Here is a 19730-nt window from a genome sequence, read left to right on the forward strand (position 1 = left end):
CATGTAAAGAAACTGAGGCAAATAGAGTTGAGTGACTTGCTCAGGGTCACACAGCTAGTCAGTGTCTGAGGCCAGATTCTAACTCATGAAGATAGATCTTCCTGTCTCCAGACCAGGCACTCTATCTACTGTGCCACATAGCTGCTCTGTTACTTGTATTTTTCTGTCATCTGTAAGGAAGTTCCATACAAAGACCTGTAGACTAATATAAAAATTAAGGGTTTGTAATAATGGAATCAATTATAATAGCTCACATTAAGAGAGTTCCAAAGTTTGAAAATGTCTTTCATGTGTTATGAAATTCATTGCATTCATTTGATCCACACAACAACCCTATGAGGTTGATGCTATTACACTCATCTTACAGATGAAGCAACTGAGGCTGACAGTGGTTTCAATTACTTGACCAGGGTAAAACAACTAATAAACACCTGAGCCCAAAATTGAGTTGATGTCTTCCTGCCTCCAAGTCTAGGCCTCTATATAATACATGAAGCTGCCTAGCAAAGATGAAAGGTAGCATGGCATAATGAAAAGGGACTGGGGCTGGGTTCAAATCCAACTTCTGACAGTCGCATGACTAGGAAAATCATGTCACCTCACACTGTTATAGGAAGTATAATATTTCTAAAACTTTTAAAAGCACAATATTATTAGGAGTCACTGTTTCTATGTAGTATGTGATTTTCCATTCAAATTATGACACATATGCTCCTCTTTTTAATTTAAACCAAAGCCTAATGCTCCCTTCAGTATCTTTCTTAATATGGAGCAGAGGCTTAAGAAATTGTTTGGCTGCTTGCTTCCTTTACTGATTGATTGATTGATTGATTGATCAATTGATTGATTAGAGAAAAAAAGCATTACTTCTAAGCATAGCCCAGGTATAAACATAGTTTGAATTTAATAATGGGGGTCAGGCTTAACATTAAGAAAAAAAAACAAAAAGATGTGTGAAGCCCTGACCCTAGGTTCTGAAATCAACTTGCAGTGTACTAGAGGGCAATGTCATAAGGTCATACAAGAATTTTATGGCTAGCTAGTCCCAAACTCTCTTTTCAAGGAGGAACATGAAACCTATGGAGGTTAAGCAACTTGTCCAACATAACATAGTTAATGACCATTCATGTGAAAAATTTCTGAGTGTTCTGGCAATCTTTGAGTTCACTAGGAGTCAATGGTAGGACACTTCTTCACTATTTTCAAAGATACAAGACTTTGTCAGTGTGAAGATCTGCTCCTTCTGTTCAGATCTATCCATTCCTTACCTTCTGCCTTAACAGATTTTTTAATTGACTGCAGCCAACAGAATTCATCGCCTAATAGCCAGTCTCCTATGAATGAGCCTTACCAGTCTTCAATAAGCATAATAGATATGATCTATCATTCCAGTGGAAATATTTCCTACTTGATAGAACCTTGTAGATCTTGTGGCAGCTGATGTATTTAGCCTCTGAGGATCAAGAGTCACCTTCCTTGATCACCACCATGATGAAGTATACAATTAAGTCCTTAATAATGAAGCAGTGTGATACTTCTTATATATAAGCATATAGCTAATTTATTCATTATATTCATTTATTATTAATCAATTCATACTGAGTTGCATTAATGAGAATTCAAATTAAATATGGCAGTAATTCCCCATTGTTTGTCTTCATTAGACTACTTTTCAGTTATTGGGTTCAGTTCTGTAGGCAGCACTTTAGGAGAGACATAAGGAAGTTACTGTGGATTAAGAGTTGGATAAGCAGGGGGTACCAGGTTACTGAAATCCAAGCCCACTAAAGAAATCAAGATACTTAGCCAGGAGAAGAGAAACTTTCATGGGGTCATGGTGGCCATCTTCCAAAACTGCTAATATTTGCATGATAAAAAGCATTAACACAATGCTTTAAGGTTTGCAAAAACACTTGATGTATATTATCTCATTCAGTCCTTTTAACTGTCCTAAAGAATGGGTGCTATTAATGTCCTCCATTTTACAGATGAGGAAACTGAGACTGAGAATGGTTAAGTAACTTATTTGCTCAAAGTTGTATAGCTAACAAGCATCCAAGCCAGGATTTGCACTCAGGACTTCCTGAATCCAAGTCCAGCACTACCATCACTATACCATTTAGCTGCCTTCAGCTTTCCAGTATTTGAAAGTCTCTCATGATGAAGAGGGATTTGATTTACTCTTTTTAGTGCTCAGAGTGGAAAAGTAGGCTAGCTCCCAAACTAGGTTGGGAGTTAAAAAGAAGCTTCCTACGCATTGGGTTCTTTCCAAATAGAAAGAGCTGCCTTCTTCACTCCTGGATGTCTTCAAGGCAAGGAGAGGTACGTGTCAAAGATTTTGCAGATTATATTCCTGCCTCATACAAAGTTTGGGCTTCCATAGCCTTCAAAATCCTGTTTGCATTTAGAATTTTTTTTTTATAAGCAATTGGGGTTAAATAACTTGCTCAAGGTTACACGGCCAGGTGTTTCTGGGTGTGTACTAAGTGTCTGAGCCCGGATTCGATCCCCAGGTCATCCTGACACTGGAGCCAGTGCTCTTACTCGCTGAGCCACCTGGCCACCCCTAAGCAATTGGGGTTAAGTAACTTGCTCAAGGTTACACGGCCAGGTGTTTCTCGGTGGGTGCTAAGTGTCTGAGCCCGGATTCGATCCCCCAGGTTATCCCGACACTGGGGCTGGTGCTCTTACTCACTGAGCCACCTGGCTGCCCCTTGCATTTAGAATTTTTATGACTCTGTGATAAGGAGTAGAGAGATTCCTGTTTCAACTGTAGACTCCAAAATAACAATCTCAGCTTGAACATATAATGCATAGAAAAAAGCATATTTAGTTGTTACAAATCTAACTTGCTAGATTTAACTGTTAATATATTTAACTCAATTTAGGGTGAGGAAGGATCCTCCAAAGGTAATGGAGAAGGTGGGTGAACCCACGGTCCACAACACTATAAGCAATGTGTGGAAGTTGGAACCTAAGTCTGTCTAGTTTAGTTATGCTTCTAGAGAGGTCGACGTCACTGCCAAAATATATTGATGACAATAGTTATTACTAACATGAAGAAGTCAAGGGGAAATCTGTTCTAAAGAGAAACATTGCTGTACCTAGTAAAGGTAATGGAAAGAACCTGCTAAATTGTTTAGAACTTACTTCTAGAAAATTCCAACAACTCAGTCATCTATCTCCTAACTTTTCATTTTCCTTTGCTAGCTTTGTACAAGGCTCCTCTTTCATCTTTTGACTCTATAACCTTACCTCCACCCCAAATTTAATCTTTGGGTCCTCAACCCATTTGTAAGACTTTGAATTGACGAGTCATATTCTACTTCAGAAAATGTGACTTGTAAGACTTGCTTCCTTGTCCTATGGTCCAAAAGTCTCCTTTTGCACAGAAATAACCAAAAAAAAATACTTTTTCTAAGGCAAGAAAATACAGATGAATAGGTTAACTCTTCAACAAAGGAATTTTGAAGAAGTGATAGCCTGTTATTAGAGGAATGGATTGCCAAAAAAGCAGATAGGTCTATTATGTAGGTAGAGTGAGGGATGACAAATACAGAGCCCACGGAAGGCACTGGGACTCTTAGGATGCCAAGAGAACTTGAGAATAATCATGAGAATTTTGTGACAAATTTGTGGGATGAAATGAACAAGAGTCACCAAGCTAAGAGTCTACATCATTGAGGGAACATGCACAATTGTGAGATCAGAGATCCATTAACGTATTGGAATATATCTTTATCTTAAGAAACAGTGTGGTCTATTGGATACAGGGCTAGGTTTGTAGTCAGGAAGATTGGGGGTTCAAATTGCCCTTCTTAAAGTTATTAGCTATGGAGATTCTGGATAAATCATTTAAGTACTCTTCTCTACTACCTGCAAAGTTGTGCTGTGGAAGAAGTTCCCGTAGCAGTTTTTTTCTTCAGTAATAGAAGTAGAAGGCTAGGAATAGAATAGTTGCTGAACCTGGAGTCTGGAAGAGTTGAGTTCAAATCTAGTCTGAGACAGTAGTTGTGTGACTCTGGATAAGTCACTTCACCTTAGCTTTCTCCTTTTTAAAATAAGGCCTGAGCAAAATGACATCCTTTCTCACAATGACTTTTTTCTAAGTAGACTCATGAGTAGCGGACATCGTATTCAGATTTGGTGATTCTTGGAGAAAGAGTTCCAAAATACAGCCATGGCTGTCCTCAAGTGGTCTTAGATCCTGGAGTCAGTTGCCATGCTTCAGAACTGTTGCCATACAGCCTACAAATAACAGGTCTTCCTTGCCTTTGTAATCTGTCCTTCATCGAATTTCTCTGAAGCTGTTGAAAATTGCTTTTCAAATGAAACAAGGATACTTCTCAATGAAGGTCAGAGAACTTCATCTTTGGGGTTGAAAAGCATGGTGTGTGTCTTGGAAGAGAGAACTGAAATCACTAAATGACTGTGAGTCATGATCTGAAACCAGCATAAAGCAAACTGGTGGAAGAATTGGGTTTCCTCATAATGTTGGGCTCTCTGAAGATATCTCAGAACCCACTTGCCCTGGAATGATTAGCCATCAAATGAGGGGGAAAATTCAGAGGGGCATACACACATACACATCACAACAACAGCAACAACAACTTCATCTGGTGTTGCAAGGTCTGACTCTCATTGCAATCAGTTCCTGATCTTGTTCCATTAATAATGAATAGGGAAACACCTATATAGGGACCAGGGTGAAATTGCAAACACTTGTAAACAATAAATCTTATACACAATAAATACTAATTTTATATGCATATATGTATGTACATATATATATACATATGTGTGCATGTATGTATATATGTATATATTACAATATACATATCTGTGTCTAAAGGTAGCCATCTCTAGAGAGGGGAGAAGTAAGAAAAAAGAAGAAAGAAAGTTACATCATAACTTTATTATATATTTAAAAGGAATAGCAAGTTGTACATAACAGATTTGCAGTTTCATAGGCAATCATATTTTTAACAATTCTATAATATTATGGAAATACATGTTTTATTTCATAAACAAAAAATAAAAGAAATGGAATTTTTGAAATCTTCCTATAAATGTGAGCTATTATTTTTTTTAACATTTTAACATTTGTCACCTTTTCTTGTATTAGATTATCCTATCCATATATATGTGTATATACATGTGTGGATACAAATGCACATAATATAATTTTGAATTTTCAAAAGAATTCAAATAATGTGGGATTGTTATTCAGTTGATTCAGTTATGTCTGATTGTCTGTGACCCCATTTGGATCTTTGTAGGCAAAGATACTAGTGTGGTTTGCCATTTGAGACTTGGAATGAGAAGACTTGAATTTGAATCCCATTTCAGATTCTCATTCACTGTCTTATGACCAAGGGCACAGCTCTGAACATGGATTTACTCATCCATAAATTGAGGGTCTTAGATTTGGGTTGGAAAGAACCTTTTTTAGTTCATTTAGTCCAGCCTCCTCTATTTAGAGATGGGGAAATGGAAGGGGAGAGAGCTTGAGTGGTTTTTCCACCATCCCACAGGGGAAGAGAGAGGCCTTGAACTTAGGTCCTCTCTCTCCAGGATAGTGCTCTTCACAATGCACTTCCCTCTCATCTTTCCCTTGTAGGATGTTTATGAGGGACGTAAACCCTAAAGCACCATAGTAAAGTTAGTGATTATTTGTCATAGGAATTCTTGGCATCAGGTTTAACATCAGCAGTAAGTCTGAATGATGATTGCCTGTTGTGATGCTAAAGCAAGTCAATCTGGAGAGGACACTGCTACCCACTCAGTAAAAATATCAGGATACTGAGAATTTGTACTGCGCACATATGGAGATAAAGTAAATCTAGATAGGTTGTAATCCAAGTTTAACCTTTTCTGCACCATAATTCCTAAATAATAATGATGATGATAATTAACCTTTATATGCATATTGTTAATATTTGTCATGTGTTTTACATATAAAGATTATCCCAAAAGCTTTAATACTGTCTCACTTGTTCTTCAATCCAACCTTGTCAAGTAGATTTCATTATCTCCATTTTACAGGTGAGAGGACTAAGACTTGGAGAAGTTTGGTGACTTACCCAGAATCATACAACTTGCAAATGTCTGAGAGGGATTGACACTCAGGGCTTCCTGACTCCACATTCAGAACTCTCCATTATTCACAGCTTTATCTCAACAATCCATTCCTTCTTCCTTTGTAATTTTGAAATCATTGAATTGTCTTGGCCATCCATTTCTTTTATTCTTTTCTCTGAAAGAGGGTGAGACAAGCTATTAATGATCTTCTCCAAATTTTGGCAGATAGATTACCCAATTCCCAAAGAAGAAGAAAAAATCATTGTGATTTGTTGCCTCACTGTAAATGAGAAGTTTAAATCCACAAATGGTTTTACTGGGAACACAGAAATATTTATTATCATCAGAAATATGCTTAGAGATCCTCCCTTGGAGAAGTCTTAGCATGTTAGCTTGAAGCATTAATATTTGTGAAAATGCCACGTTTGTTCATTTTGCCTTCAAGCTAAATATTTCAGGTTACATTTTATAATGCTTTATCTTTCCCTTGTACAGATTTGGAAAGGGTATTGTTTTTCTGGTGAATCAAAGGTTTGGCAGGAGTATTCAAATTCTAATTTTACAGGTACTGTGCAGACCTTTTGCATTCCAAATAGATCTATAATGAGCTTGATGTATTTTTAAAAATTATGATTAAGTAAGGTAATCTACACCTACACAACCTGATTCAAGATAGAAATGCTGAAATATCTTGAAATTTTCCACACATTTTAGAAGAGGAAGCCTAGGTAAGTGACTCCTTGGAGCAGTCATAGAATCAAAATGAATAACTCCTCCCACTCCCTGAAAATGAGCTAATAAAAGAAGTGTCCTAATCAATAGATTATTCATTCCACCTAGCTGAAGGAAGCCTTTGTCTCTTATTAAGTATATCTGACTGTGGGAGCCTGGGAGAAATGACTCTGGGGTGGACAGAAAAACAAATGACTTAAGTTCTTGGCTCACTAGCAACTACAAGTTCCCTTGAATCAAGAAGTACAAAACTATAAATTATATTTTTGGCTACAATATTTCTTCTGTGTTGGGTGGCTTCTAAGCCTTCAGTAAGGCAATGAAAGTGATAAGTTTTTAAAGATTATTATAGGGCAAAAGGACTCTTGGTTTTGTGACCTTTAAATATTTCTCTACTCCTGAAGACTCTCCTGTTGACCTTAGGTCAATCTTTCCCTGACTGCCATTTTCTCTGACCCACTCTCCTCCTCCCTTCCTTTATTTATTCCTGTCCTTTCTCTTTCAGTACAAGACAGTATGCAAGAAGTACCAAAATGAGGGGCAGCTAGGTGGCTCAGTGAATACAGCACCAACCCTGGAGTCAGGAGGACCTGAGTTCAAATCTAGCCTCACACACGTAACACAAAAATTAGTCGTGTGACCTTGGGCAAGTCACTTAACCCCAATTGCCCTCCCAAAAGCAAAAAATAAAATTAAAAGTAGTGCCAAAATGAGTGAAAGTGATACAGACACTTCACATTTGTGGGACCTTGGGCCACTTGCATGACTTTCCTGGGTCTCAGTTTCTTTTTTCTATCAAATGGGAGATGTTGTATGAGATGCTCTCTAAAAGCTTATCAAGGCATTCATCTATGCTCCTCAATGGGTCTCCATTTCCTCATCTGTAAAATAAAAACATTGGACTAGATGTTAGCTAGAGTCCTTCACAACTTTTTAAATTTTTTTTTATTTTTTAATTGTTTTTTTTTCTCTTTACAACCCTTAATTTAATGTTCCTATGTGTTTGGGTTTCTTCTAGTACTAATATGACTTCATATTTGGACTGATAAATACTGGGGCTTCCTGTGATTTGATTTGGATGTATTCTTACTACCTGACACTGATAGTGACACCTTCCTCAATACACAAATCTTCACTAATTCAGTTAAAGGTTTGGAATGAAAAGTTTTTCCATACATTTCCATAAATTTGGCGACTGTTTTTAAATAGCATTTTCCTCTGGTTCCTAGGCTCTCCAAGGTACATTTTACCAATGCTTGAGATGCAATAATTTTGACAAGGTATACATGTAATAATTTATATATTATATTTATGTGTAATATATATGTTATACATATTATGTATGTGTGTTAATTATATATGCACAGTTTAAAAAGAGAAAGAAGAAAGGAAGGAAGGAAGGAAGAAAGAAAAAAGAAAGAAAGAAAGAAAGAAAGAAAGAAAGAAAGAAAGAAAGAAAGAAAGAAAGAAAGAAAGAAAGAAAGAGCAATGAGATGAGATTAATGTAATGAAGAGATTGCTGAAGTTATTCACAACTCTAAAGTAAGGGAACTGAGTTCAAATTCTGACTCTATAACTTTGCTATCTTGTGACCTTATACAAATCATTTAACTTCTTGGGTCTCAGTTTCCTCACCTGTAAAAGGAAGAAAGGAATAGGCATAGATAGTTCTCTAAGGTCCCTTCAAATTCTAGGTCTATGATACTATAACTTAATATTAGTAATATAGTGGGTAGTGGGTTTGATCTCTTACTCTCCCTGAGTGATCTGGAGAAAGTAACTTAACCTTCCTGAGTCTCAGATGACTCTATAAGATTAAAAATTGTAGATGGGTCACATGCTGTTGAATTGAAGGGAACTGTCATACTAGGAACTCCCACACCTAAGGAATCACAGGGTGTTTTGCATATTGACATGTGCTCTAGACAAAAACTGGCAAACTACTGCCTGATTGCTAAAATCCATCACACCACCTGTTTTTGTATGGCCTATGAGCCAAGAATAGTTGTAGATAAAATGATGGAACTGGAATCAGGGAGATTTGGATTTGCAACCTCCTTAGACACTCATGTGAGTCAGGGCTACCCATTTAACCTGTAGACTTCAGCTCCTTCATAAGTAAAATGGGGATAATAATGGGTCCTACCTCATAGAGTTGCTATGAGGATCAAATGAAATACTATATTTAAATGGATTTCTAAAGCTTAATGGGTTAAATAGTTAAATCTTCACTATGTAAAAAAATATATTTTCTTATATACTGTCTACTTATGGATGTAAGGAAAAGCTGGAGTCAAGTGAGTGTGAAGGAGATACACAATATGTGGGCCACAAGGGCTCTCATTTTAATATCGCTGTTATGTATCCTTCTTTTGTCTTCATTATGTGTGTATGATAGAAATGGAAATGAAAAAGTGGCCTGTAGCCATTTATTACACATGTTTGGGGAAGAGTCTCTTAGTAACCCAAAATAAGATCGCTGTGTGAGCTGCCTAACCGAAATGTGCATGAAGGACCTAAGAAGAGTTCTCTCTCCTCCCAGGTCCACTGATCCCTCTTTCATTCTTTCCAATTCTGCATCTATTTCTCAGCTAAAAGTGATCTCTCCTTCAAGAGTTCCTAGGAGGGGCAGGCGCCAGGTGGTGCATACCTATAATCCCTGCTATGGGGGCGGCTGTCTGGCAGATCTCTCCAGCTCCTGGGCTGTGAGCTGCAGTGGGGGCTGATCAGTGTCTGCACTGAAGTCAGTTTTAATATGGTGAGCTCCAGATTGCCTCTGGAGGAACAAACCAGACCAGGTAGGAAAATAGAGCAGTTCAAAACTCTTGGGACATCAGAGTGGGTAGTAATCTGCACTTGCAGTTTGGAGGGAGGTAAGGAGAACCATTCTTTAAAGAAGAAAAGATTTTCCAGAGGATTTTGTTAGGCTATCTCATTGCCCTTGCTTTTTAATCTTGCCTCATCTGCCTTAGTTTATTGTAAGCTCCTTGAGGGCAAATTCCCAATTTTCTATAATTGCTACATGCAAAATTCCTTGAATATGAGACAGAGGTAAATTGAATCCAAGTATAATCCTGGGGAGATGGTGGGCAACAATGAGTCCCACCACCTCAGGATATTTTTGTTAGGCAAATATAGTATTTTGCAAGGATTAGTTGCTGATATAATGAAAAATAATCAAAGACTTGGGTACTTTGATCAATCCAGTTACTCACAGATGTGCCAGGCTTGAGGACTTATAAAAGGACCACCCCCACACCTTTCCCAGAGCTTTATCCATTATCCAGCCAGCAGTTCTTCAGCTACACTGCTTGTAATTCTGCCCTTTAGAGATTCAGTGGGACCACAAGAATTAAGTACATATGGGTGAGTGAAACTGAGATGCTTACCACTTTTCAGGTGTTCTTAGCCTGGTATCCTTGGACTTGAAAATATATTTGATGCCTGTGCTTCAGTCTAATTGATTTCCTTTGTAGTTTCAAGCATTTTTTTATGCATTAAAAATATCGTGAAAAGGGGTCCACAAGTTTTACCAGACTGCCAAAAGGGTGTATGTCTGGAAAAAAAATTGGTTTATCTAGCTGATTAGCTAGTTTGCTTCCCTAATACCTAGCTGAAACCACCAACATGGAGGGAGCAAGGTGGTGATGGGGATTAGGAACAAAGGATAATGTTAGAGTGGCTACAGGTTAAAGGAGAAACCAGGCTTCAGTGTGATTGAGCATCATTCAGGAAGTATTATGGGCATCTTGAAGAATCTATGAAGATATTGGACAAATAAGAAGGTAAAACAGAGAAGTGAGGGCAGGACAAAGATTGGGTTTCAGAAAATAGGAGGGTAGAGGCAAACTTTGGATTTAATACAAGTGCCAACTTTAGGACTTTGAGTTGCTTCCCTTGACGCCCCCCCCCCTTAAACAAAAGGGTGTGTATGTTCTATTTCCAACAAAACCACTGATTTTTTTTTGAATACAGTTTTTTTTCATCTTTAACACAATTTGGGTTAACCTCTTTGTGTTTCACATGTCCCCCTTTATATGCTGAAAAATAATGCTTCCCTTCTCCCCCATTGTTGAAAGTGCTATTTTTTCCAATTTAGCAAACATTTTTTCTTATGTTATCTGATTTTGAGTACAATAGCTGCTATCATAATCTCATTCACTCTATGTATTCTTGGGGGCGGGGGAAGAGTCATTTATCAGGAAAATGCACAGTTTTTAGGAGATCTTTTTTTAATGTGCAAGATCATTTCAACCATATAAGTGAATTTTAAAAGCTTTGGAACCATTTTAGTAATGTCTATGTATTAATGCATAAGGAATGTGAAATCTAGAGATTACATATCAGCTACAGAATTAGGGAAAGTCATGTGTTCCAAAGTTAATACATGAACTGGTTGGGAGAGACAGTCCCAGGTAATGGATTTTGCATGCCTGGTCAGGCATAGCCATATTAGAAACTTCGCCTTGAGTGGGCTCCTTACAAGGTTTTTAAGCCAATTTAAAAAGTAAGCAAGAGCCCACATATTGAGAAACTAAAAGGAATAATGAAATGATGAAATGTCTCTCCAAAAAGATCTCAGAAATCATAGTCATAGATTTAGAGCAGGAAGAGAATGTGTAAGCCATGTAGTACAATCTTTCATTTTACAGGTGAAGAAACAGAAGTCCCAACAGATTAAGTGATTTGCAGGTGGTGAGCAGCAACAAAAACAAAAAGCAGGATTTGAACAGATGTTTCTGATTATTAATTCCAATCCCCTTTTTATCATATGGGCAGCTTGGGGCCCAGAGAAGTTAAGGACTTTGCCTGAGGCTTTATAGCTCCTTAAAGAGAAGCAGGGCAGTTTAGGGGGAAGAAGACTAGTTTTGGAAGACCTGGCTACAATTCTAGATCCTTAACTCACCAGATGGATAACTTGGGATGCTCTCTATAAGAAATCATCTGATTTGGGGACTTTAAATAGAACTTCTTCCATGATGGCAGTGAAGATATTGGTGAGTAACTACCCCTATTTTTATTGGCTTTCTTCATATTAATAAATATAAGATTCACTGAAACAAATTACATTTTGCTTATCTCTCAGAAGGGGTCTTGTATGATCTCAACATATGAATGGGAGATGCTTTATTGGAAGAGAATCTTTAAAAGTCCATTTTGTTCTACGGAGTCAAATGTTTTATTATTGTTGATGTTAATGACAAATATTAAATACATGGAGTCTTGTACTTTACATGTTTCAGAAAACCTTTGGCAAAAGTATATCTATCTCTTATTTACGTACAGGATGTTTTCAATATGTAAAAATCATTCTCTGTCTGTGTGTATGTGTCTCCTCCTCTGTCCCTGTCAGTCTTCCTCTGTCACTGTCCCTACTGGTCCCACTCTATCTCGGTCCCTGCACATCCTTCTCTGTGATATAGATAGATATGGATATATAGATATAGTGTGTGTTTGTATATGTATGCATGTGTATTATGTATGTGTGTATATGTATGTATATGCATATATAATCTCTAATACACATATGCAGCTAAGTTTTTCAGTCACTAATTATTGACATTTTTTCAAATATCTTGTTTCTTATGGTATCAATAACATCTTTTTTTTTATTTTGGTGCTGTTGGTCATTCAGTATTTTCACCTTTTTCAGCTAACCATATATAATAGTAATGAAATTTGAAGATCCCTTTGTATTGCTAACCTAAGAGGTACTTAACACCTAGTTTAAATTAAGAGTCTGTTAAAGAAATAGAAGGTATGTAGCCCTGTTGCTGACATCACAGGAAAGGGCTGAACAGGGAGGAGCTATACCATATTTAAGGAAGAGCATAAGCTGGACAGTCAGAATTTCCTGGGGTAAGCACTGTGGAAGGCAGGGCAGCTGCTTCTGGACTGAAGACTGAACTGAGAATTGAGAAGAACTGAGAAGAGGAATGAAAATTGAGAACTGAGACAGAATTTCTTGGCGCAAACCACATGGAGGCTGGATAAAGTGATTTTGATTTTGAGAACAGAGTTTATGGTCCTGAAGAATTCTGAGGGACAGCTGGAGCTGCTAAGGATTTCTGAGGGCCAGCCAAAGCTGCAGAAGACTGAAAAAGCATGGCTGTGGTGCTGGTATTTTGTACAAATGTTGTGACTTTGTTAATGTGTGTGAATGTTCTTGTGGCTTTGTTAAGTGTTGTCCGCCCAGGAACAGAGACTTTGAAGGATTTGAGATGCATTGGACACTGTGAGCCCCAGTGGAAATCGGGAACTGCACAGAGAACTGGACAAGGAGCAGGGAGCTGTCCGCCTTTGAACTCAGGTGGAAGTTGGTTAGATTCAGTCAGGAACTGGGACCGTGGAAGAGGAACCATTGGAGCTGAAAGCCTTCCCCCAGTCAAGATGAAAAGAGCTCTCTGTGGTTACTGAGTGGTGACTGATGAAATTGTCTGAGTAGTGACTGATGAAGTTGTAACTTAAACTCCATGGGTAGATAACTTTTACTTTTGTACTTTGTGACACTTAAAGAGGCAAGCTTCCTTAAGTATGATTGAATGATTGAGTTAATAAATTATTTAGTTACTAAATAATTGTACTTTGCTGAAAACTATGTGACCACTTGGTGAAAAATATGTGGCCACTTTAGTGATAAGTTGTAATATTGTGAATGCTGTACCTTAATTTTCTGTGAATGTTTTGCTCCAATTTGTTATTGAATAGAGAGTTCACTATACTATGTAACCAGAAACTTGTAAATTGTTCACAGCAGCAGTCCTCTGGAAAGCTGCTTGTGGGTGGCTGTACACCAGACAGATTCAATCTCTCTTTATTCTTTGGAAATTGTGTGACTCGTAGCACTGATTTTTGGAGGGAGGGTCTTCTTGATGTATTGTAGATGCTTTGTCACTTTCTTCAGTACCATCCTCAGTCAGGGTTTAAGAAGTCTAATTACTGGTTCTCCTATCATCAGTTATAGGAAGAGTTTGTGATGGAAGTGGTGACTGATTCATTCTATCTTTTCATAAAATCATTGTAGTCCTTTCAGTTTCACCTTCAATTGTTTTGAAAATGATTTGTCTTCTTTGGATCTCATAGCAAGTTATCTGGGACTTGTTTCCTACACTATTTTTTTTTACTCCTTTTTAAAGTACTATTGTTAATAACTTCACCACAGTATACTACAATCTAAGTTAAGTTATATTCTAAATATCGCCCTTCACTAACCTTTATCTAATAATCAAAGGAATAAAATATTAGATATATGAGGTACTTTCAGGGTTCCTTTAACTGCTACATTGGAATTATTGCTCTGCATTGGTTTAAATTCTACTGGGTATGGTGATAGTTAATGTCCATTTCCCTTTAACCATTTCCTAATTCTCATCATCAATTGCTTGTTCCAATAGATTAAACTAGGTTAAAACTATACAATCATCTCATGATTATCCCTCCTTTTAATTTGATGTTGTTTTTAACCTAGAAATGTGTTGATGGACTGACTCAACATAGACAACTGATTTTGAAATGAATTGGAGGGAGTGGGATACAATGAAAAGAAAACTAAATCTAGAATCAGAACTTGGTCTAAATCCATTCTCTTATATTCAAATCTGTGTGACTTTGGGCAAGTCATTTAACTTTCCTCAGCCTCAGTTTGCTTTCTGTAAGATGGAGGAATTGGATTGGCCTCTGAGGTAACCTCCAACTCTAAATCTGTGATCAATAACCAGTAGTTTCTCATCTGTTACATTATAGTCAATTTAATTCTTTGTGATGTTTGATGCTTTCCATATCCAGCATCTTCTTATTCTTTGTAAAGAATTAATGATATGTGGACTAGACTAGAGACTTGAGGGAAGGGTTAAGGCTTTGAAATTATAAATTTTTTGATCCTGAATCATATTTTCTAATATATTTTCTTTCCTTTCCTGCACACAACTTCATACTGAAGCAGCTGAATATCAGTCTGTACATTGACTAGTTTTGGTGACTCATGACCCAATTCAACAAAGATTTTGATAAGTGGAAGTTCTCTACATGATCACCTTTTAGTATTGTGATGATTGAAAAGCTAGAGGAGACATAGTTTCTGGGTAATTTAATCATTTTATTAATGAGGCCAGCAGATTATTAATAGAAAGATGGTCATTTCGCCATTTCTCTAAGACCAAATACCTGTCAGGATGGAGTCACAGTTTATATGCCCTTTGAAGAATAGGTATTCACAAAGTGGTGGCAATCAACTCAGAATGGTTAACACAATGGGAGGTGAGGGCTATATTAAAATGAAGGTGTTTGGGGTACTTGACTTAGGTCACTGAAATTTTGGTCAAAAAGACATCAATTTCCGTATCACTTTACTTGATAATAGGAAGAATCAACCTTTCCCCAGATGTGTGTGTCTGAGCAAACACAATGAGTAGGAATACAACTATTAGCTTGAACTTAGAATTTCTTTTACTGTCTGTTAAGATCTTAGCCTGGGTAAATCTCTGAGAGAGATTTCCCACACTCGTTGATTACTGGATGAGGAAATAGAAAAGGAAAACTGTGGACCTAATAAAATAATTAGTTATTAAATATAAGAGAAAAATATTCATTTCTCAGAGTATGTTGAGTTGGTCTTAAGGATTTTGATAAATTCTTTGGAGTATTTCTCTATATCTTCGTGTTCTATTGGGAAAGATTGTGTTCATATTGACATTTTACTTAAGTTTATGAAGAACAATACAAGGCAGAATGGACAAGTACTCCATGAATTGAAATGGGTTGTTTACTTTGAGACAAAGTTACATGTGAACCACCTCTACAACTCCAACTCCAACTCCAACAAATGGTCCTCTTGATTCTGCTTGGACACTTCTCAAATGGGACACATAAAAAAAAGCAATGTTGGTTCCTTTATTTGCTTCTGTAAAGTGAACCCAAAAGATATCAATTAGTTTGGCTGACCATCCAATATGCCTTTTTAATTTCATATATAACAGAACTTCTTAACTTCTTTGGTGTCATGAAACCCCTTTTACTGTCTGGTGAAGCTTATGGATCCTCACTCAGAATAATGTACTTAAATGCATAAATTACATAGGATTACCCATGAAATTCATTATGTTGAAATTCAGTAATCAAAATATTAAAGAAAACACAAGTGTAGACCTCATGTTAAGAACCTCTTATTTATATTGTGAATAAAGATATTGCATAGTTCGGTATATTAACTCAAATTATCAGGCAAATATCTCACTTTTATAGTATTCAGTAAATGTTCAGAAAGGGTCAAAAAAGTTTCCAATTCCTAGTACCTTCTGCATCTATTTCTCTTAGCCTTTATTTGTTTCAGCAGTGCTTAAAGTAGGTAATATACCAATGTGTTTTTCTTTGTTTAAATCTTTGCCATGGCCAAAGATTTAATCACCTAGTGGCCATCCTAATGGTTATCAACACCTTTGTTCTAAATTAGGCTTAGGGAAACTAGGTAATACAGTGGATAAAGTGTTGGGCTTGGAGCCAGGATGACCTGAGTTCAAATCTAACCTTAGATACTTTGTAGTTGAATGACCCTGGGTAAGTCATTTAACCCTGTTTGTCTCAGTTTTGTCATCTGTAAAATGAGTTTGAGAAGGAAATGACTAACCTCCAGTATCTTTGCCAAGATAACCCTAAATGGGGTCATGAAAAGTCAGATGTGGATGAATGATGACAAGACTGTAGGCCAGAAGGTGAAAGCTGTCATTGAGTTCTTACCTGAACCCCTTCTAGCTTGGTTGAACCTACCAGAACTAGTTCCATGCTGGCATAGCCTTTAAGAATCCAATATCACTTCCATTCTTCAATGAAATATTAAGAGCAGGCTGTAAACCACTAAATATAATGATGATTATTTATTAAATTTCCAAGACCCTTGCCTCCTGCCTCTTGATTTAGTGTCCTTTCCACTTCAACCTACCCCTTTTCATGACTAATGGAAAGCAGCAGCACACCTCCAAAAAAATCTAATCTATTTTGAGCCTCTAATTTACAGAAAATAGTATGTGAAAGAAATCCAAGAGGGTAGCTTTGGTAATCCAAGTGGAACTTTTTGTCCTTTAAGGATTTGGGGAGCTATTGGTTTTCTAAGAAATGCCCAGTTGAACTTGTGTGACTGCTTAATGATATGTCTCTGTGTGCCTTCTGAACCACAGTTTTCTCAACTTTCTAATCTACTTTAAGACAAGAGACCTCACTGACATCATCAACTGTTGATAGATTTACTGATCTAGGCTTATAGGCCTTTTCAATACTGAATCTAATACCTAAACAGATTGGGGGGGGGGGGGAATAACCAAGGGTTTCTTGTGATGTGATGCTGAGATGACAACATGAGCTGGTATTGTTATATATCCGAAGAGAAGCAGGAAGACATAAGCCAATGATTTGTCTTTGTCATTGAACTGAAGACTGTCTCTGTGTCCTTAAGTTTGTGCTTGTCCCATTTGGGTGGTGTTTGTCCTCAATTAAATAGCCCAAGCTAAGCAGAATGTACATGGGCTTATTCACATAATCCATTTTTTAAGGAGAAAGTCCGTGGTGAGTAATGAGGCTTTAAAGATCATTTAGGCACCTGAGAAATAACAATAAAGTCTCACAGTTTGCATTGTATTGGCAAGGATAAGTTGCTTGGTATCACTGGAAAGGGCAAAATCATGAGGTTGGTGTTCTAGGCTCATTTGTGCCACTGTGAGAACTTGGGAAAATCACTTAACCTGCCTATGCCTCAGTTTTTCCACATGCAAAATTGGGAGTTTGTACTAGATGAACTCTGAGGTTCCCTCTAGCTCCAAATTTGTAGCCCTATGATCATATGGCTATTACTCCTTGCATCTCTGTAGTCCTAAATCTGTAAGTGATTTTCATACATTCTCATTCTTCCATTTCCTTCTGTAGCTCATTTTACAGATGAGATGTATATGCCACAATCATGATTATTCCAAATTTATATATTTACATATTTATTTACATATTTACATATTACACATTCCAAATTTGCATAAACTGAGGTTTGGAAAGGTTAACAGACTTATGGGAAATTATGATGTCAGTGGTTAATTAGTATTGGTTCGGGAATGCATTGCTGGATCTTGGCCAGTCTTATGTGAGGTTAACAAAGAGCCACACACCACACATGTGAGTAATGAAAACAAAAGGGATTGTCCTCATACCAAGAGTAAAGTGAGAAAACTCATGCCTGAGAGACAGTTGACACTGATGAGTTTTCCCTTTTCTTTATTATAGACAGTAACATTTTCCCCATTCCAAGGCCAATTTTATGTAACTGTAGACAGTATCACATAACAGAATTTGTACTTGGTTTACATGTTTCTTCTATGAATCACAAGGCACTTGGAAAGCCCAATTTCATTAGTCGTCCTCAGTCCTGTTAGGTAGGAGAGAAGGTTATTTTGCCCATATGTGCCCAGAGTTTTTGCATAGGCAAAGATGGGAATGAACATATGGAGGGATCATTAACTTGTGGGTGGAAGCTTTGCAGGGAAACAAAAGAAATTAATGAAGCACAGAGCAGGGTGCCAGAGAATGCATAAGGAAGAGCCAGGGAGAGTGCCATAAAGTAGACACGGTAATCCTACCACTGAGACATAAGTAGTTGTGTCCACAGAGAAAGATGCCCACTCCTTTAGAGGCATTGTGGCACCATAAGTCTAATGGGTTATCACTGAGGTTCCTTACTAACTGTATGACCCTGGGCAGATCATTTATGTTACCCAACCCCAGTTTTTTTAGAAAAGTGACATAATTCTTGGTACAAATCTGTCACAATGGGGATGTTTTAAGAAAACATAATAATAATGCTATCCAGCATTTATATAGTGCTTCAAGGTTTACAAAGAGCTCATTGGATCTTCCCCCCAAATCCCATGAGATAGGTAATATTATCCCCTGTTTCACAGGTGAGGAAACTGAGACTGGGAGATTGTGTTATGCTCAGGGTCTCACAGCTAGGGAGTGTCTAAAACGCAATTTGAAATTTGCATCTTCCTGAGTCCAAATCACCTTCATTCTCGACTGTTCTCCCTGGCTGCCAGAAAATGTGTGTGTCCACTTTGGTTGCTGGTGCTTGACCATTGCTCTTCTGATCAAAACTCATCAGTTGTTTCCTCCTTCAGGCTAAAATGCAAGGACTTTAGTCTGTTGTTGAGACACTCCACACCCTAGCTGGGAGCTAACTGACCAGCCTTCTTTAACAATGGTCAGTTCACATATTGTTTTACTATCAAATTGGCCTGCTCATTGTTGTCTTGTCCATCATTCTCCCACTCCAGTTCTTGGAACAGATTTCCTCATTGAAATTCTCTTTCTTAAATACCACCTCTCTGCATCTGAGGTCAGAGGACCACTTTTCAAATTCTGCCTTTGTTCCTCATGACTTGTATGGGCATCAGTTTCTACCTCTGAAAAATAAGGATGAAAAAGATGACCTCTAAATTTCCTTTCTAGTTCGAAATCTATGATGAATTAATATATGAATGAATGAAAAAATATATTTAATAATTAGTATATGTGTATGTGTGTCATTGAGTTAAATGTTAGGAATAAAATTACAAAAAGCAAAACTGCCTTTGCTCTCCAGGAGCTTACATCTGAATGTTGTTGTTCAGTCATGTCTGACTCTTTGTGACCCCATTTGTGGATTTCTTGGCAAAGATCCAGGAGCGGTTTGACATTTTATTCTCCACCGTATTTTATAGTTGAGGAAACTGAAGTAGATGGGGGTGACTTGCCCAGGGTTGCACAGCTAAGTGTCTGAGTCTGGATTTGAACTCAGTTCTTCCTAAGTCCAGGTCCACTGTACAACCTTACTGTCCTACATCTGAATATATAAAGACTCTCTCTCTCTCTCTCTCTCTCTCTCTCTCTCTCTCTCTCTCTCTCTC

The 19730-nt window shown here is 37.4% G+C and overlaps 1 protein-coding gene across 16 annotated transcripts in view; it reads left to right on the forward strand.

Moving 5' to 3' along the window:
* ANO3 (anoctamin 3) overlaps window positions 1-19730 on the forward strand; it is a 538169-nt gene that overhangs the window by 271882 nt on the left and 246557 nt on the right. For 2 of the 16 annotated variants that reach the window (XM_069091315.1, XM_069091325.1), the window contains exon 1: window positions 11199-11810. The exons of the other annotated variants lie outside the window; for them this stretch is intronic. The gene's annotated coding sequence lies outside the window, so the exon portion shown is untranslated. Of the gene's footprint in view, window positions 1-11198; window positions 11811-19730 lie in introns of those variants that run through there. 16 annotated transcript variants of the gene reach the window in all.

Source organism: Petaurus breviceps, unplaced genomic scaffold (genome assembly GCF_028583685.1).
Source record: "Petaurus breviceps papuanus isolate PSGF00001 unplaced genomic scaffold, PetGlider_PUasm1.0 188, whole genome shotgun sequence".
In the NCBI taxonomy this organism is placed as follows: domain Eukaryota; kingdom Metazoa; phylum Chordata; class Mammalia; order Diprotodontia; family Petauridae; genus Petaurus; species Petaurus breviceps.